Source organism: Miscanthus floridulus, chromosome 17 (assembly GCF_019320115.1).
Source record: "Miscanthus floridulus cultivar M001 chromosome 17, ASM1932011v1, whole genome shotgun sequence".
NCBI lineage: Eukaryota > Viridiplantae > Streptophyta > Magnoliopsida > Poales > Poaceae > Miscanthus > Miscanthus floridulus.
In genome coordinates, this window is record NC_089596.1 from 34,473,430 (window position 1) to 34,495,135 (window position 21,706).

General features: G+C 40.4%; 1 pseudogene; it reads right to left on the reverse strand.

The window, feature by feature from the left end:
* Positions 1–19,904, reverse strand: part of LOC136514782 (stem 28 kDa glycoprotein-like) — a 45,086-nt pseudogene extending 25,182 nt beyond the window's left edge.
* Positions 19,905–21,706: the final 1,802 nt, after the last annotated feature.

The window sequence follows — 21,706 nt, forward strand, 5'->3', positions numbered from 1 at the left end:
CGGTCAGCCACGCACATTTTGCAAATTAGCCCCTCGGTTTCCAGAGAATCAACCCGCGGTCCAGTTCAGTTCAAATGAATTGTTTTTTAGTCCTGTTTTTATTCATTTTAGACCCTGTAGTTTTCGGTAATAATGCGTGCCTTCCATAAATCATTCAAATTCAGATTTTATTAGTTTAAATTCAAATTTGAGTTCAGTTTATTTACAGAAATGCAATTGAACCTTATTTTATGCATAACTTTTGCGTTTTAAGTCCGATTTGAGTGATTCTTTCGCTCACGTGTTCGTAGCAGTACATCGAATAGATTTATAAGCTTTTCAATCTATGTTTCTACTGTTTGGTGTAGTATTTTAATAGAAGTCTATTTCTATGCATGTAATGATTGGACTGGATGCTTGATTGGTGAATTGGAACACGTTTAGAGGGTGAGCAGTACGTGGTGACTGAGGATCAACAAGAAGATCAGCAGTACCCAGAAGAGAACTTTGAGGAAGGCAAGTGTAGCAAAGGCCCCTTGTACCTATGAACTTTACAATTCATAGTCATGCATGTGTCTAATTTGAAATACCTTAAGGACTTTACCTAGATTATTACTTGTACCACATGTCCTTGTTACCTAGGGTTTGGGTATGCATTTTGGATAGATGTTGCAGCGCTTAGCATAAAATAATTGTTAAACATGACTAAAGCCATTATGCAATGTGATAAAATGGAGTTTTTAGCAACAATTAGGGGGATAGAGTACGGGGTTGAGTACTCTAGTGCCTCTCCATAAGGCCTTAATCCTAAAGCGGCCACCTAGGAGGTTTCGTACAACCCGAGTGTCATATGACTCTGACTTTAACCTATTAACTAGATTGTACTAGCTCGTCTTTAGCTCTCCATAAGGGCAAGAGGGGGGCACTAGTTGGTATGTTTCCTTTCTTGCTAGGGTGTGTGTACCGTGCCGCGACCACGCGTGTCACTCCTAGAGGAGGGCCACATATGGCTAGATGGCTGAAACCTTAGCAGCTACGACTTGTTAGTGCAACTAGCGAAGGATTACGTAGTGAAACCCTGCCACACTTCCTAGGTAGAGGTGTCGTGGGCTTTGCAAACCCCAGCATTGGGAATCATGGCTCGGTGGGTAAAGTTGTACAATTTTTGCAGAAATATTTGACCTGTTATAATAGTCGTGCTCACGGATACGAGCGATCTAGATCCTTCATGATTAGTGGTTAGTATGGATGGTTGGGAATTGATATAATCTTGATTATATATTAATATAACTTGGGATTTGGGGTTATTCACTAAAGTAGCGATTCAGGATGCTAAAACTTGAACAACTAAAATTGCGAACCGCAGTCAAACCATGTCTAGCCTTTGAGCCTCATAGATTTCTTTGATATACTTGCTAAGCATGGTGAGCTTACACTTGCTTTACATTCAATGAAAATCCCGGATGGATAACAGATAACATGTATGAGTAGTTTTCGGAGGATGTCCAGGACTACTAGGATGATGTACAACAGTTGGAGTCCCTGTGACAGATTGAGCTAGTTTTCTGCTTGTGTAATAATGTTGCCAATGAACAAAACTATGTATTAACATTATGATGAGATATGCAATGTAATAAGTACTTTACTTTGATGTTATTATAATTTGTTGGTATATGTGTGTTTGGACATCCTGAACGCACATATATGAGTACTTGATTTTGCTCTATAAAATTGGGCGTGACAAATCATACAGCCATGCATCAGAAGTGGGTGACGGCTAATTAATATATAAAATTTTGTAGCCCCGCATTATTGGTCGAGTGGACCAATTAACCACTCGTCAGCTGAGCTAATGCAAATTATCAATGATCACATGGATTGCCGTCCAAATGTTCAACACCACTTGTCCTTCCCTGCCTCAGACGTACTGTACAGTGGAGAAAGGAGAGACGTTGAATGTTTTTTGTTTATATAGAAGATTATATATATTTAGATCTTCAACTAGGTTTATTGTGAAAATATATTTCATAATTAATATTAATGATACGTAATCACGCTCCTGAAATATAGAAAAAATGAAAAAATTAAGCATCGATACATCGGTTACCTTTGGCCTTAATTCTGACGACTTCATTCAAGTTCCCGTGGATATGTGGATGCAAACTTCGCTGGAGCGTACTCGTGTGCCAGTAATAGTACGTGTATACATACGTCATGACCAGGCAGCACGTACGTAGCATGTTATAGTTTTACTAGCAAAATGCACCTGTGCATCGCAACAGGAGAAAAAACTATAAAACGATCGTAAAAAACAACGACATGAAAGATATATATTATTTACGGTTTACCCTTTCTATAAAATTTAAAAGGTATAATTTATTTTATGGTAACCATGACATCTATAATATAAGTTAATTATTACAATAATATATCAATATCCTATTAAGCATGTATCAAATTAAAATACAACCTTGATATATATTTTTCAATTGCAAATATCAAAAATATCTATATGTAAATATATCATGGCTTTATTTTTCATACCATACATATGTTGCTACTGTATAATACTAACTGTGGTACACTCTTTACCTCAACATAAGCAAAATACAACGTGTCTATTGAAGGTAGGGATGAAAACGGCCAGAAACATGTGCGAAAACCCTTATCTCATTTCCGTTTCTATATTTATTGGCGGAAACAGGATCATGGTTGTGTCATCTATTCTAATTCGACCTGTGCATATATGGTGGGTTGCTATATTATGAAAAGCCTCCATATTTTATATTATAGGTAGAGAATGTATTTTTTAGAAATGGAAAATATATTATAGGTAAAGAATATATATATAGATATATTTACATATATATAAAGATTATTATCTCTGTGCATATGTAGTCTGCATAAACGGGCCTCGTACTCTAAAAGCGTTCTCCCTCCAACATTGAATGTGCCTTATCCTGATTTTGGCAAGATTATTATTCTCCACAATATGCAACCATATTTTCATATATTGATTGGGGTTTTTATTTCTACTATTTATTACTTAATTTAATGAGCTTTATGGTATATTTGGATCTCTTTCTCTAAACTTAAGAGGTCTAAAAACTTTCGAGCACTTTAGCTCATTTTTGAGGTCTAAAGCTCTAATGTGAGGTAGGCTAAAATTTAGACCTAACTTTAGACCATCTGTTTGAAGACTTTAGCTTTAAAGTTTAGAATAGAAGATCCAAACAGGCCCTTAGTCTACTAATACCATGGTGGTATATATGTAAACCATCCTGTCGTTTGCGTACGTTCTGGTTCGAACTCTACATATATTGCTAGTGTTTTTCTCTTTTTTGCCGTGATGCGATGGTCACCGTAGAAAATTTTTCTCCGGCGCGAAGTGAAACTGCGGGAACTACTGAATGGGACTTTCTCTGTACGGAAAAGCAGGTGAGCCGTATCTAATTAATTGATGGACTCTCTTTTAAATCCAACATGGACACGGAAACATAATAGATGGATAGAAAAAAAACACGGGAAGGAGAGATAGAAAAAATTACGGTAGAAATTTTGTCTCTTTATTATTAGGTATAGATATAGATTAGCATTATTAGGTATAGATTAACTCACGTTTGAGATCTAAAGCTTTAATGTGTGATAGACTAAAATTTAGAGTTAACTTTAGACCGCCTATTTAAAGATCTAAGCTTTAAAGCTGCCCTTAGTCTAGTAATATGACGGTGGTATGTAAACCATCTGGTTCGAACTCTATAGTGCTAGTAGTTTTCTCTTTTTTTCCATGTGATGTGATTGCTACCGGGGCAGGGAAATTTTGTCGGATGTATTTTTCTATTTTTCCCTGTGATGTGATGGCCACCGGAGTAGAGAAATTTCTCCGGTGCGATACTGCGGGGGCAACCGAATGGAACGGAATACATTTATCTGCTGCGGACTTTCCTTGAACGAAAAGCAGGTGAGCCGTATCCGCTTAATTTATGAACTCTTTCTTAAATCCAACATGGAGCAGAAAAAAAAAGTTAACAAAATTTTTCCCTCTTTATTAGTAGGTATAGATATAGATATAGATGTAGATATAGATGTAGATGTAGATATAGATTTAGATATACACTACCCCAGATCACGACAATACTGCCGGTTCAAAACACCTCATCACTGTCGGATTTTGAACCGACACAACCATATCAGCAGTGACGAGGGTTAGCTATCACTGTCGGTTCCTACAAACCGACAGTGTTCTTTAACTCACTGCTGGTTCTTTACTAAAATCGGTAGAATTCAGGTCCACTAACACTGCCGGTTCATGAGACCACCCGGCAGTGTAACCGCGAATATCACTGTCGGTTTATGATTCAACCGGCAGTGTTATCATAAGAATCACTGCCGGTTGTGAAAAGAACCGGCCCGACAGTGTAAACGCGAACATCACTGTCGGTTTATGATTCAACCGGCAGTGTTATCATAAGAATCACTGCCGGTTGTGACAAGAACCGACAGTGATAGCTAATCTAACGCTACCGGTTTGATGCTCAAGCCGGCAGTGCCATCATGACAATCACTAGCGGTTTGTTGTTAACCGACACTGATAGTTATAACAACATTGCTGGTTTGCTGCTAACCGACAGCGATGTCCCGTTCGTATTTTATTATTTTATAATTTATTTTAATTTATATTTTTTATGGAATCGGGTTTCGCTTTATATACGCTACGTAGACGGTAGGTCCATCAATATTAAATATTACAAATGTTACGGTTATATGTTCTTATCAAGATCTCGATCCTTCAAAATAAAAAAGAAATGTTCCCCGACTACACGGATTGTGCAATGCTTCTCGGACTTCTTATAATAATCTAGCGAGCCGCTCTGGTCCTTCAACTTCACGGATTGCATGATGGAAAATATTCCATCTTTTTCCAATACCTCGGCTAAGATGAATTTTGTTAGCTCCGATTGCAATGCGACGATCTTCATGTCTAACAGCCTTTCGTGGTTATATTTCTTGCGCTGTCGTTCAAAAAAGATGATATCCAAAGAGGAATCGATAAATCATTTTGTTGAATTATTAACAGACATAAATGAAATGAGGATTATACACACCAACTTATCTGCTTCTTCCGATTTTCCGCCGATGTAGCGAAGCATTGCCCACATTACATAAAACCCGCAATCATTGTTTCCCGACGGCTGTTTTAGATACTTCCCCTCCATTTCGACAACCTTGAATGGGACCTGCGTCCCACCGATGTCTTCTTCGGATACTGTGCAACATTAAAAGGAGAAACATTAGAAAGCGTTATGTGTGATTATAAAATAATATGTTATTAGGATCGCTTAGTAATTCAGCATCGCTACCAGTGCATCCAGATGATGAAGTGGTTTTTTCTTTGAGTCCCACACCTCGATCAGATTTTTAGCAAGATTTACATAAATGAAGACGAAATGGTTGCTGCAATCACATAATCCTAATTATCGAATAATCTTAACGAAAAAGAAGCATAAAATTAAAAGCCGAGAACACATACTCGCAGTTATAGGCTAGAAGTATGTGGGTTTTGTTCTTCATCTTGAATTCATCAAAAACAACAATCAATCTCACTTTCAGGTCTTTCACGTCACATCCATGGAGGCCGAAACATGTCTTCTCATTGACTCGCAAGGGGTCCAAGATGCCTATGTTATCCCATTTGCTTTTTAGTATGTAAAATTATGTTATACACCTATATAAAATCATGGGAAGTGCTCAAAAGTTAACAATTTGTGTCCCGAGAGAGTAGTTAATTGTAATATCATGCGTGTAGGGTACATACATAGTCCACAACGTCAACATTTATGTATCGAGAGAGCGTTTCTGGTATAGCAGGAACAAGCACTCCCACTCGACATCGAACTTCTCTTCTTCAGGATAATGAAAAACATATGGCGAACGGATAATAACTTCAAAACCAAAGTCCTCCGTCTCTGTTGCTTGAGCCATGTAATATTCATGCAACTGGCGCATATATGTTGTCAAATTTTTATCCTCGTGATCGGGAACCAAAAGATTGCCCCTTTCATACTTCATTGTTGGTGTTCCCGTCCCTTGTACATCATAATAGATGTTCGCGGCCTCTTCCATGGTTAATTCGGGGTTGTCTTCGACGTACTTCTGTATCTTCCTTAAATCTTCATTGTGTACTTCTTTGGCTCTTGTTGTAGCATACTAATTCTGTGTTTGCCTTTCGAATTTGGACTTCAACAAAAATGGAGGCAGTGAGGCACAGAGATTGAAGAAACTAACACAATCTTCCTTCGAGATGTGTGCTGTAAATTTTTCTTTCATCAAGTTTGTAACGCTGCCACTGAACGACCTTTTTCTTTTTTGTTGGTCCACTTTGGGAGCATTAGCGACTGAATCCAAGGACCTTTTCTGCGACTGCAAGGATGCCTTTGATCTAGTTTTGTGCTGAGGTTGAGGAGCAGGGGGATGACGACGAGAATTTGGTTCCCTAGGGCTAATGAAGATGGAGGAGGAGGAGGAGGAGGAGGCAGAGGAGTCTTCTCTTTTCTCGGTGCTGATGTAGATGGAGTCGAACGAGGAGGAATAGAAGGAGACCTCTGTCTTCTTGGGGGTGATGACAAGGGATGAGGAGGGGAGTGATCTCTATTGGGAGATGGTGAGTGATCATCAAGGGTGGGCGAAGACTCGCAGTCGTCCTCATCATCAAAGGATAATTGGTAGTCAAGCTTAATGAAGCGCTTGCGCTAGGCCACTTGAGAGCCTTGTTATGACCAAGTTTCGGCCTGTCTTCTACTACGGGGTACTCAATGTGTATCTTGTTATACTTCTTATCAAGTATTCTATTAATGGTGACACGAGCGTACCCCTGTGGAATTGGGCGGGCATTAATGGTCCTGTCTCCCGTAGGCTAGGCCTAGCCAAGCGCCACCTTGTCCTTTGTCTATTCCTAATGGATCTACAACTTGACATTGATGGGTTCAGTGATGCCATCCACCAGATGAGGCACATTTGCATCTTCTTTGCCGAGCGGGGTCGATCTGCAGCAGCTGCGACCCCTAAACTATGGGCTAAAGGCAGTAGGAGTAGGGTTTTGTGGTACTCCTGACCCCTTGGATAGCAAAATTTGTGGGACTCATGCTTCAACAGTCGCCTCAATCCGTGCAACCATTCTTTCTTCCATCTCTTTTAGTCGCCTCAAATACTCTGCCTCCTGGTCCGCTCTACCCCTCGAGCGGCTCTGGTAAGTGTTAGATTCTTGGGGGAATGCTAGTTTCCAAGGAACAACACCGGTTCTTCTAGTGCGACCAGGGTGCTCCTTGGTTCCGAGTGCTTGGATGAGCACATCTTTCTCCCTATTAGAAGTGCGAGTCCCTTGCCTCACCTCCTCAGTTACCTAGGAGATCATCTGGAGGAGTTCGCTCATGGGTTGATTTGTGGAGCTAAAGCTTCCATCCTTTGTGTGGCGTACATTTCACCCCATACAGTATATTACCGATCTTGGCTCCCAATCGGCGGTCTCAACCTAAACACCTTCCTCAGCAAGGCGATCTATCTTTTCAAGTTTTGCTTCAAATTCTGGCATCTTTTTGGCATAGCCACGAGAGCCGAGATGATAAGGATTCATCGCTTTCTATGAGTTCTCCTTATTCTTCCTACTCAGTTCTAAGTACTCCTCGGATAACCTATATTTCTTGAAATCCTGCCAGAAGTCCTTCTGCTAGCTAAATCGTCCTCCATCAAAATTTGGCTCTTTATTTTAGAGGACAAAATTCTTGTACAATGTCCCCTTGAAATTCTTGAAGCATGTCCCCATGATTTCTTTTGCTTTTTTCTTCACTAACTCCTTATCATACTCCGTTGGGAAAGTGAAATACTCTGGGATCTTGATATCCCATATGTAATCCTTCTCACTTTTGGGAACCCTCCACAGGTCATCATCTTTCCCAATCCACTTCCAGTACCTAATCGGGATGAAGTCCCTTATAGGTAACCTGAGTATAATCTTGTATTTGGTCAAAGCTATAGGCGGTGAGAGCGGATCCCCGAATTCATCAAACTCAGTGATGTGCTAGTGTGCATTTCTACCAACAGGAATCTTTGACACGCCTCGCTTGGATCTGGCCTTCCTGCTACCCAAACCCTCTGCCTCCTCGGCCGGCGGAGGCTCCTGCTAGAGACACCAAGTAAGCTATGACCCTCTCAGTTGATTAGCATGTGTGGCTACATAGTCACATGATACCAAAGTTACCTGGTCATCTTGGTCATTTTGACCCAGATCGAGCAGGGCGGACGTGGTCCATGGCTGTTCGTTCTCACCGTCTTGATTGACACAGTCACCGTTTGTCGGATCATGCGGCTCTCTCGTCCCAGCGATATTAGAAGCTTCTTGTTGCCAATCTGTTCTTCGGCGATGGGGTAACAGGTGACAACGAGTCATGGCTGTGACACGATCATGGTTAGTTTTGGTTGCGGACAACTACTAATAGCATATGTTCATATTATATATATATATATATAATGTTTAATGCTAAGTCTAATAATAAGTTCACATACAACAAATTCAAATAATAGCATATGTTCACTTAGAACAAATTCATTATTTGATTGACCACATATAACAAAGTCCACCTACTGTTCTACGAATCTAAGCCTACATCAACTTCCAGATAAGAAAAGCAATGACCATAGCCATAAATAAAAGCATGACATCTTTCCAAGACCAAGGAGCAATTCTCCTAATCTTCACATCTCCGGCGGGTGGTTCTCTTCAATCTCCAGTGCCAGCGGATGGCCATGGTTTGCATTCATTGGACCATAGTAGGCTAGTGGCCCATGGTTTGCAAGGTAGGCCAGATGACTATAGTAGGCCCTCAAAGCTTCAGCTTCTGTGTGTTTATTTTTTGTGCAAATTACCACGGTAGCGATTGACTTGAGTGTAGCAATCTTCCCAAGTTTGATAAATCCCAGGCACATGACCAACATGCACTACATACCATGCCATGGTTGTCTATACATTTAAGTAAATTAGGTTGTCATTCAAACATGATGTATTCTTATAAAATTTAATATATTTATGAATAACACACAACCATTGCATAGATAGGAGTGTTTGGAAAACAACTATTAGTTACAACCTGTTCCGAAAGAGGGACCAAAAGTTTTTACAGTGGTTCAAGCCTAAGACATGAACTTGAGCACTTTTTAGGCTTGGGAAGCACTATCTAGTTATAGGCATCCTTTTAGATATGAACTGCATAGACTTGTTGAGGCTGGGCTAGTGAGCTTCAATTTATAGTCTTTTGGCATGTGGTAAGTGGTAATGGTAACTCACTGAACAAGAGTTATTATTCAAGTTATATGGCCAAACTAAATCTATTTAATGTTCTTTATCCTTGACATGATAAAAAATTACCTGAATAATGGGACTATTTATTATTCGGAGATCAATGTGGTTTAGTAATTATACTTGCTAGCATGCAGCATCATATGTCATTACTTTTTTACTATGCACACGTAATATTTTAAGGAGGACCAACATTGTAGTCCACTCCGATGCTATCAAAGTCAGTTGAACAGTATCTAGCCATTTCCAATAAATACAAGGGCGTTTCTAATAGATTAAGACAATTAATAACAACTTGGAAACATGGTCATGTGCCAAGTTCTCTCTGTATCATAAAAAGACAAACACCTATTTTCATGATTTTGATCCCGGGTTATCAGAATGGGTTATATAACTGGTGGGAAATTTGAATCGCCATAAGTGGTCGTGATTCGGAACAGCAACTACAATGAAAAATCTAGTTCTGCTATCTGCTAACCCACCAAGCTGTTGGTGCATTCCCAAAGCGTGCTCATGGATGGAGCAGGTTGTGGCATCACAGGACCACTATGTGGTGCTCCTTCCTAGCTACTGGGCTGCAATCCACACTCACTCACTAATCATGACTGTGGAATCTACGGCAACTTATGATTATATCAAAAAGATAACAACACATGACCATAGCACATATGTTTGTAGCCTTAGTAATAGTTACTACAACTTATGATTATATCATCATTGCACATGACCATAGCCTCAGTCCAATTAATATATTAAGTCATCATAACCTTAGTCTAAGTCCCATCATAGACAAGAGAAAACACTCAGATTAAATATAGTTGTCATCGGCACTGACATCATAGGAAATGGACAGTGCTAAGAAGTAAGAAGACACCATTGGCAATGGATCAATGCTCAAATTAAAAACAACCATCTTAAGCATAGACATGTGCTTGGTATAGAGAAATCCTCATAATATAATCAATCGTCATTGGCATGGACATGTGCTCATATTTATATAACAAACATATTTCAACAATGGACATGTTCTCAGTATAACCATTTTCATTAACAAATTCAACTCGAGCTTGAGCAATCACTAAGAGGCCTCACAAAGATGGTGGGGCATTTCATCAAACACAAAGACGGCAGTGAGCCACACACTCACCGTGCGGGGTGGGAAAGTAGCTGTCCATGCGCTCCTGAAGGCCTCGGTGGTGGGAGTGCAGGCTTGGAGGAGGAGGGGCATGACCGGCGTCGTGGACAAGGAACGAGAGCACTGATAGCATGGTGGTCTGGCGTCGGGCAGTCAATGGCGTGGGGCGGTGCACGGGCATCAACGTTGAAGAAGAGGAGCGTGGGGCTAGGAACAGCAGCGCGGGGGCGGTGGACGGGTGCGCGGAGAACGGTGGTGCCCGTCGGCGTGGGGTGGTGCTCTAACGGTGCAGGGGGAGGGGTTGGCGCGGGGTTGAAATGAATTTGGAAGATTTCAACCCGCGCCTTGATATATACCAATGAGCTTCATCACTGCCGGTTCTAATAATAAATCATAGTGATGAGGAACCATCACTGCCGGGTCACTCCTCAAACTGGCAGTAATGGGAGAGTAGCAGTTAGGGGTTAAGTAGTATAACTTTTCCCTTCCTTTTGAATTCCTCCGACTGGCTCAACGGTTAAGACTCCGCAACTTAGCCCCCGAGACCCGTGTTCGAGTCCCAAGCGGTCCAATTTTTTTGTTTCAATTTTATAAATTATTAAATGACTTTGGGAAATTGTTCATCACTGCCGGTTGCAAGTCTAAACCAATAGTGATGAGGAAATATCACTGTCGGGTCAATCCTCAAACCAGCAGTGATGTTTGTGTAGCAGTTAGGGGTTAAGTAGAATAACTTTTCCATTTCTTTCGAATACCTCCGACTGGCTAAACGGTTAAGACCCCACAGCTTAGTCCTCGTGACCCATGTTTGAATCCTAGGTGGCCCAATTTTTTGCACTGGCAGTTTTCCTTCCATTATCATCGCTGATGTGCCATGCTCTGCTCAATTATCTATTAGCATATGTTTGCTTTAATTTAGGGACATGGATATGTTTATCCTTTTTCTTTTTGTTAAAAGGATTGGAATAAATGGAATTGATGTTGTTTCTTTTGCTACCTTTACCTATGCAAGCCACAAATAATCGATGCATAAATGTTTTAGAGGGGGAAAACCCAAAATGCCAGCTAACTCTGTCTAGCCCGCGACAATTGCCATGGGGTTCTGGCTAGTGATTTAAGAGTAAATTAAAATACTTCTACACCCACGTACTTATCTCCATGGACAAAGCGTTGCAATATCAATCAAATTGAATTGGCAGAGTGTCGAGGAAAAAAGGACATGTATGAAAAAGTATGACATGCTCCCTGGAGTTTTGGTGTTGATTGCCTAGATTACTCATATTTGTGTTAATATAGAGAAGGGAAATTATTTCCTACTCTCAGGGAGTAGTTGCTCCTACTCCCATGTGTATATCTTTAGATTTAAGGTCTATATGGCCCGACAAAGTGTACGTTGACGAAGTATATGATCATACTAGACCATCTATGGTAGTATGTATGTTAAGTATGCATTGAGTATATGGTTATACTTATTTTGTATACTACTGTCATAGGATTAGAATAACATATTAAAAATACTTGTTGTTTTGAAAAAAATTCACATAGTATGATTTGGAGTATCATAAAATGAGTATATAAACATACTCAAACTAATAAATGAGTATGTACATGTAAGAATAGGAAAAATGCACCCATACAAATAATATATATAGTATATATGCTTTTGTAGTTCCATGTGAGCAGTAAGACACAAGAGGGAAAATTACGAATTCAAAATTATGCTATCTTTTTTGTTTCATGATACTACGTGAAATCATTTTATCGTTACTTTTGTGTTCTGGGTGATCCTTCGCTCTCTTTTTTCGTTCTATATCTTTATACTACAGCCTTAATTCTTTTTATGTAACATATATCTAGAGACTAGAGAATATAAGCGTGCATGGTGAATGACCAAATGCAAGCTAGAGTCTGATGTGCGATTTATCAGACGAATAAGCAGGACAAGTCGTGATTCAACAGAGTCAAATCTTGTCCATTGCCCCAGTATAAATAGTGGCGACTATGAATGCATAGCAGCCACACAAAACCGTGCCATCAAACCGGCAATGATGTGTGTGTAGCAGTTAGGGGTTAAGTAGGATAACTTTTCCATTTCTTTCGAATACCTCCGACTGGCTCAACGGTTAAAACCCTGCAGCTTAGCCCTCGAGACTCATGTTCAAATCCTAGGCGGCCTAATTTTTTGGTTTAATTTTATAATTTATTAAGTGGTCTAAAGGTCAAAAAGAAAAAATAAATTGCCCTTAGCACACATCCTATACTAGCGCATCGGTTAAGTCTCAGAACTATGCAGTCCGAGACCCGAGCTTGAACCTAAGGGCTTGCATAATATTTTTAATTTTTTATATATCACTGCCGGTTTTAAAAATAAACCGACAGTGATAACCAGCATCACTGTCGATTTCGTCTCATCACTGCCGATTTTTTGAAACCAACAGTGATGTTTATATATATTAAAAAATTTCTTTTATATACTGAATAAATAGAAGCATATGTATTCCTATGTCGAAATGGCTTGAAATTGTTTTGACAAGCATGTACATCTAAATTAAGACCACACATAGGATCTTAGGTTTTTCTGATTAGTTTTTTTATTTATTATATTTTTCTGTGTGCTGAATGAGACAAAAGAGGGTGAATTTCATCTTGGACCCAATAGATTTTTTTCATTGACCTCCACAAAATTCTTATCCCTAGGGCACGTTAGAGTCAGTGTAAAAGTTTGGCACTATTCTAGATCTTTTCGTGGGTAGACTCAGTTCAACCTATAATTAAACGGTGTCGTCGCGCGAAAATTCAGTTAAACCTCAGAAAGTATCAAACCATCTCTGAAAAATCCGAAACTAGATGTTTCCTTCACATGTGGTATGTGCAAGCCTAAGAAAAAGTTTGAGACCAATATGACATCGGAATATGTATGAACCACAGAAACCTTGATAACCTATGTGTATAGTCATGGTTCGATGAAAGGGCTCATTTACCTCTGTGAAGAATATATATTCTGCCTATGTCAAAATGGCTTAAAAGTTTTTTGGAAAGCATGTATACCCAAATTAAGGCCCTAAACAAGATCTGAGGTTTTTCTAATCATTTTTATTAATATATTTTTTCTGTGCTCAATGAGACAAAAGAGGGTGAATTTCATCTTGGACCCAATAGATTTTTTTCATTGACCTCAACAAATTCTTATCCCTAGGGCACATTAGAGTCGGTGTAAAAGTTTGGCACTATTCTAGATCTTTTCGTGGGTAGACTCAGTTCAACCTATAATTAAACGGTGTCGTCACGTAGAAATTCAATTAAACCTCAGAAAGTATCAAACTATCTCTAAAAAATCCCAAACTAGATGTTTCCTTCACACGTGGTATGTGCAAGCCTAAGAAAAAGTTTGAGACCAATATGACACCGGAATGCGTATGAACCACAGAAACCTTGATAACCTATGTGTATAGTCATAGTTTGATGAAAGGGCTCATGTACCTCTGTGAAGAATATATATTCCGCCTATGTCGAAATGGCTTGAAAGTTTTTTGGCAAGCATGTATACCCAAATTAAGGCCCCAAACAAGATCTTAGGTTTTTCTAATCATTTTTTTATTAATATATTTTTTTGTGCTGAATGAGACCAAAGAGGGTGAATTACATCTTGGACCCAATAGATTTTTTCATCAACCTCCACAAAATTCTTATCCCTAGGGCACATTAAAACCTTTTCGTGGGTAGACTCAGTTCAACCTATAATAAATCAGTGCCGTCGTGTGAAAATTCAATTAAACCTCAGAAAGTAGCAAAGCATCTCCGGAAAATCCCAAACTTTGTGTTTCCTTTACCTGTGTCACGTGCAAGCCTGAGAATAATTTTGAGACCAAATGACACCGGAATGTATATTTCTAGTTGCCCAACAAATGTTACACGAATTACATGCATGACAAAAATTAAACACATAAAGCCATACAAATTAAAATTAGAACCCAATTAAATTATGACCTTGAAAACCTAGCTAAATAAATATTAATTATTATCGGAATCACTGTCGGGTTCGATCGGGCCACGCACACTAACATGCCTCTATAGCCATATATGGTAATTGATGTTACGGATTATGTATCCGATTGTATCGATGAAGGTCAATGCCCGTATGAGTGCACTCTCTCGTGCCTCACAATACCAAAAGATTGGTTGGCCATAGATGTAACCTATTGAATGACCACTTCCCCTATTAGTAATCCTTATGCAGTACTAGCGTCCTTCTATATTGAGCTGGCCAAGGTTTCCATTACAGAAGTCCTAATCGTACCCGAGTTGCTCTATAGCTTGGTCTAGAACGGCCCACATGCAGCATAGGTAAGGTCCTGGAGCGCAATCTGCATGCGAAGAAAAAGAAAAAAATTAGAGAATGTTATTACAATAATAAACAACAAATAACCACGACTTAGGTATAAGTGACCATTTTACCACATCTGCACGGTTGTAGCTCGCAAACAATTCGTTTGCTTGCGGGACGGTGATATCACCAGCATTTAAAGCAAGTGCCTTGAAGTGTGAGAAATCAGGCACATCATAGCAAACATGTTGAAGTGCCTCTAAAAAGATGCGCACGACATTAAATTAGGCGCTTATCATGTCCGGGCTCTGTCTTCCCGTCTCATGGATATGGTTCCGATGATTTGCACCCATCAAAGGGATGGAAAAACTGAGTTCACATGTCCATAGCTGACCACTTGCATTAGATGCCGTGTTCTCGATGATGTTCGAGATAAAGAACTAGCTAAGTGTTGTTCACAGCCAATCTATTGGGGATATAGTCTGTGACATATATGTATGTAGCAATGATACTAAACTAATTACACTTATTTGTTAGCATCAAAAAACAAAAGATGTTGGAAAATATTTCATACAATAGCTAGAACAGGGAACTGTGGAATGGCCACATTAGGAGCGAATGGCTCATCGCTAGGGTGGAAACCTAGTTCTTGTGGTGGGGGAGGTCCATTGTTCATACCACCTGATCGATAAAATGCCAAAAAAATAAACATAAAATATATGCACAAAAAAAAATCTTCCAAGTAAAATGTGGCAACATAATTAAATATAAATCGAATGCAAGGAATAAGAATATATATAAATGTAGAATACAAACAAACATGAATATAAATATAGATCAAATTAATATAGATAGAATATTGGAGAAGACAACATATCAACACCATTGAAAAATATAGGAGCCATGACTAAATCACATAGAGAGAGAGTGGATTTCTTGAGAAGTGAGAGTGAAACGTGAGAAATAAGACTATGAGAGTTTGTGGGTGGGTGGGATCGATGTATGTGGCCGGTGGTTTGTTTTATATATGGGGACATGGACATCACCACCGGTTTTTAAGTAGAACCGACAGTTAAAGTTAATATCACAACCGGTTTTTACATAGAACCGATAGTGAAAGTTCGGTTAGTTTGCTTTATTTATTTATTTATTAATAGAAATAATGCAGTTAATTTATATTCTAAAATAACACAAAAAAATGTGTCTTGATTATTTAATTCTATGATAATTAATTAATAGTATATAATTATCAAATAATAGTGTTTGTGAACATCATCTCAATATTTGATTACATAGTTAATAATTAAATTATAGAGATGCGCACAAAATATAATTTAGATATTCAGTGTGAATTGCTGATACAACGTCTGCATAATGATTACATAGTTAACAATAATCTAACTATCTTTAGGTGCATCAATAATGAGGGTCTCATTGTGATCAAGCCGTACGTAAATAGGTTCGTCACCCTCATGAAGGATAGGTACGAGTACGTTCGCCCCGAATGGAGGCATTTCCTGATAGCCCCTGTAGTCTTCTTCGTCCATCACTCCATCGACACCGACAATCTTCCTTTTCCCTTCTAGGACTACTTTTAGCCTTCCTTTTGTCTTGTTGTCCCTTCCATAGAAGACTTGCATAACATCTCTTGCAAGGACGAAGGGGTCGTCTCTGTATGCGGTTTTAGTGAGATCAACGGTAGTGAACCCTTTGCTGTCAGTGTTGATTTCCTCAAGCCAGACCCACTGGCAGCGAAAAAGAGCAACCTTCAATGGATCATAGGCTAGCTCCCATATCTCCTCTATGAAACCATAGTATGTCGCCTGCACGTTGCCATTTTCGTCGTGAGCATCAAAACGAACACCACAATTTTGGTATGTGCTCTTTCCATCTTGCTTTTTTGTGGAAAATGTAAATCCATTGATCTCATACCCTTGGTACTTAAGATATGTACTCGAAGGTCCCTTGGCTAGGGCATCCAGTTGATTACCCAACTTTATTCTAAGCAAGCGACGTTGCAACCAGCTGACAAATTCCTCCTTATGTTTTTATCCAGCCAAGCCTATGACCTGCTCGAATACAGAGTTTGCAGCGATTGCTTGTGCTCATCAATGTATAGCATCACACCCTCGGCTTGCTAGAGAATAGTGAATTGTGCCTGTCTAAAAGAAACAGGGTCGTCTACTGTAATAGATTTCTCCCCGATCGTTCCTTTGCCACGTAGTCTTCCCTCGTGACGAGATTCTGGAACTCCAACCCTTTTGATATCTAGATAATATGTGTAGAACTCAATGGCCTCCTTCGTTGACCATCCTTCAACCATGCCCCCTTCTGTCCTAAATCTGTTCCTAACATACCTCCTAAAAACTTTCATCAATCTTTCGAAAGGGAACATCTGATGTAGCTACATTGGGCCAAGGGCTCTAATTTGGTCAACAAGATGAATGAGCAGATGCAATGAGATATCAAAGTAAGTCGGCGGAAAATGCATCTCAAGCCTAACAAGAGTTTCGGCTATGTCCCGCTGTAGCTGCTCTAGCGTGGACACATCAATGACATTTTTTAGATCACATTGAAGAACGAGCAAAGCTTTATGATTGGGGCGCGGACCTTTGGGGGAGGATACCACGTAGGGCAACAGGGAGCAGCTGAGTCATAATGACATGACAATCATGGGCCCTCATAGGGCCATAGTTGAACTTGAGTTCTCTCATGTTCACTAGCCTCTTTGGGTTTGCACAGTAGCCCATCAGGACTTTGAGCTTATTGAAGAAAGAAATAAGCGCACACTTTTCTTCCTTCTTCAATGTCCATGACGCAACCGAAAGTTCGACATGGCCATTCTCTAGCTCCATGGGATGCAGCTCCTTCTAGATTCCCAAGTGTTGCATGTCCAGGCGTGTAGCTAGTGAATCCTTTGATGTCCCCCCGGTGTCCATCAAGGTGTTAAGAGTGTTAGCGCACACATTTTTAGTGATGTGCATGGGATCGAGACTTGGCGTACACTCAGAAATGGCCAGTAAGGTAGTTTCTAGAAAACCATTTTTTTCTTTCAAATGCTCCCATCAGGTGCTGCTACTGCATTGCCCCCCTTCCCAAGGACAACCTCCAATTTGTTGAGTTCTCGAAGTATCATAGGCCCGTCTCAATATTTTAGAGCTAAGCACTTCTCAATAGTACCATTGAAATCTTTTCTGTTCCTATGGTAAGGGTGATCCTTATGTAGGAACCTACGGTGTCCCATATAAACTATTTTTGAGTTATTTGACAAATTTACCGCATCGGTGTCGTCCAAGCACTCGACACATCTAGTATAGCCTTTTGTCTTCTCTCCGAACAACAAACCTCGACCTGGCAGGTCGGTGATTGTAGCGATAAGTACTCCCTTGATCGTGACATGTTCCTTTTTGTACTCGTCCCAAACATCTCCACTAGTTCATCGATCACTGGTTCCAGAAACACATCGATGTCATTCCCAGGTTGTCTTGGTCCTTGGATTAGTAGTGGCGTCTAAATGTATGACCGCTTCATACAGACCTAAGGTCGAAGGTTATATATATAGAGCGTCACTGGCCAGGTGCTATGATTGCTTCTAACCTGGTCAAAATGATTCATCCCATCTGTGCTCAAAGCAAACCAAAGGTGCCTTACCTCTCCATTGGTGTCCTTATAGAACATAGTATTGATAGTCCTCCAGTCATGCCCATCGGCAGGGTTCCTCATCATTATATCTTTCTTACACTCTTCGCCATGCCAGCGCAATAGCTTGGCTGACTTTGCACATGCAAATAGCCTATGCACTTGGGGAGCTATAGGGAAATACCAAATGACCTTTACGGGACCTCCTCTGGTCTTGGTACCCTCATCTGACGGCCCTTCCTTATACCATGGAGCTTGACACTTGGGGCACTTGTTCAAGTCTCTGTATTTTTCTCCGTACTACAATATGCAATCATTAGAACACGCGTGGATTTTTTCAACCTTGAGAATGATGGGGCAGATCATTTTCTTGGCCTTGCATAAATGTCTAATTAGAAAAGTGCTCTCTAGAATGGAGAAAGAACTAGAATGAGAATCAAGCAATGTAGCCATCAAAACGAAGCTAATTAAGAACAAAATCAAAGGATTGGATGTTTGTTACTAACCTTAAAGCAGAAAGATCAAGCCATTCTTCAAAATCCAAGCGCTAGCTTCATGGTGAAGAGCCGCCACAACAATGGAGGGAAGGGCCTAAACGCACGCCTTTGTTCTCGGGATGGAAGAGAGGAGGAAGGAGAGGATGGCTGCAGCCTTTTTGTGTTGTAGGCTTATCACCGTCGGTTCTTGGCTAGAACCGATAGTGATAGAGCCCAATCACTATCGGTTCTTGGCTTAAACCGACAGTGATGAGTGGCCATCGAAACACTACCAGTTCAAGCCACAAACTAGCAGTGATGTGGTGCTTCACTGTCGATTTTAGACCAGCCCCAATTATTTTTTCATTTTCAAGCTCATAACCGGCAGTGAAGGTACATCACTGCCGGTTGTCACAAATCCAACAGTGATGTCCAAATCTAGCATAGTGATACATATAGATGTAGATGTAGATATGGATATAGATTACATCCGTTGGTTGAATCATGTCGTGTGTGTATGTACCCGAAGCCCTCTTTGGCGTAGTAGGGGAGGGTGGAGAGCGAGGTCTCATCGACATTGAACACCCACACCTCCTTGCCGTTGCTAGCGACCTTGAGCCCCTTGGCGTACACGATGGCCTCATCAATGAGACGCGGGAGTCTCGGCGGTATTGCTGGCCGTGCATGTAGTGGTCGATGTAGTCCCCATAGTTGGTAGGCACCGTCTTCCAGTCTCGCTTGTTGTAGGCCTCCACGGCTAGCCGCCAGTTGTCGCACAGCACATCGGCGAGCCAGCCCAGGTATCCACCGAAGCCTTGCAGCGTGTGCAGCATGTGGATTAGCGGCGTGGCCATGCCTTCCTGGAGACGGGCCACAGCATCCTCTATCGCTCGTATTGTGGGCATCGGGATAATGTTTAGATCCCATGCAGCACAGGAGCAGCTGCCGATGGCCACGTATGAGAGCAGCCATGAGCAGGATGAGCTGGGCCGCCATCACCATTGGTAGATGATGCACTACATTAGAATACCCCATCACTGCCGGTTCAAAATACCCCTTCACTACCGGATTTTGAACCGGCACAACCATACCGGCAGTGATGAGGGTAAGCTATCACTCTCGGTTCCTACAAACCGACAGTGTTCTTCAACTTCACTGCCGGTTCTTTACACAACCAGTAGTGTTCATTTCAACCAACACTGCCGGTTCATAAGACCACCTGGTAGGGCTCAGTTCCAACAACACTGTCGGTTTGTGTTTCAACCGGCAGTGTTGTAGTAAGAATCACTGCCGATTTGTGGCTCGAGCCGGCAGTGCCATCACTGCCGGTTTTGTTGCTAACCGATAGTGATGTTTACGACAACACTGCCGGTTTTCTGATAACCGGCAGTGATTTCACATTTGCAATTTATTGTTTTATAATTGATTTTAATTTATATTTTTTTGGAATCAGGTTTTGCTTTATATACGCTACGTAGACGACAGGTACATCAATATTAAACATTACAAATGTTACGGTTACAATTCAAATGTTCTTATCCACATCTCGATCCCTCAAAATAAAAAAGAAATGTTCTTGGACTTCACACATGCTTCTCGGACTTCTTACAATAATCTGGCGAGCCGCTCTGGGTCATACCTGTCCTTGTACTTCACGGACTGTGCAATGGAAAATACTCCATCTTTTTTTAATACCTCGGCTAAGATGAATTTTGTCAGCTCTGATTGTAGTGCGATGATCTCCATGTCTAACAACCTTTCGTGGTTATATTTCTTGCGCTGTCGTTCAAAAAAGATGATATCCAAAGAGGAATAGTAAATCATTTTGTTGAATTATTAACAGACATAAATGAAATGGGGATTATACACACCAACTTATCAGTTTCTTCCTATTTCCTGTTGATGTAGCGAAGCATTGCCCACATTACATAAAACCCACATTCATTGTTTCCCGCCGGCTATGATAGGTACTTCACCTCCATTTTGACAAGCTTAAATGGGACCGGCGTCCCACCGATATGTCTTCTTCGGACACTGAGCAACATTAAAAGGAGAAACATTAGAAAGCGGTATGTGTGATTAGAAAATAATATGTTATTAGGATCGCTTACTAATTCAGCACTGCCACCAGTGCATCCAGATGATGAAATGGTTTTTTCTTCGAGTCCCACACCTCGAGCAGATTTTTGACAAGATTAACACAAATGAAGACGAAATGGATGCTGCAATCATAGAATCCTAATTATCAAATAATCTTAACAAAAAATGAAGCATAAAATTAAAAGCCGAGAACACATACTCGCAGTTGTAGGCTAGAAGTATGTTGGTTTTCTTCTTCATCGTGAATTCGTCAAAAACAGCAATCAATCTCTGTTTCAGGTCTTCCACATCATATCCATAGAGGCCCAGACATGTCCTCTCATTGACTCGCATGGGGTCCACGAAGCCTATGTAATCCCATTTGCTTTTTAGAATGCATAATTTTGCTATACACCTACATAAAATCATGGGAAGTGCTCAAATGTTAACAATTTCTGTCTTAAGAGAGTAGTTAATTGTAAAATCAGGCATGTAGGGTACTTACATAGTCCACAGCGTCAACATTTGAACATCAAGAGAGCGTTTCTAGTATAGTTGGAACAAGCACTCCCACTCGACATCGAACTTCTCTTCTTTAGGATAATGGAAAACATGTGGCGAACGGATAATAACCTCAAAACCAAAGTCATCCATCTCTGTTGCTTGAGCCATGTAATATTCATGTAACTAGCGCATATATGTTGTCAGATTTTTATACTCATGAT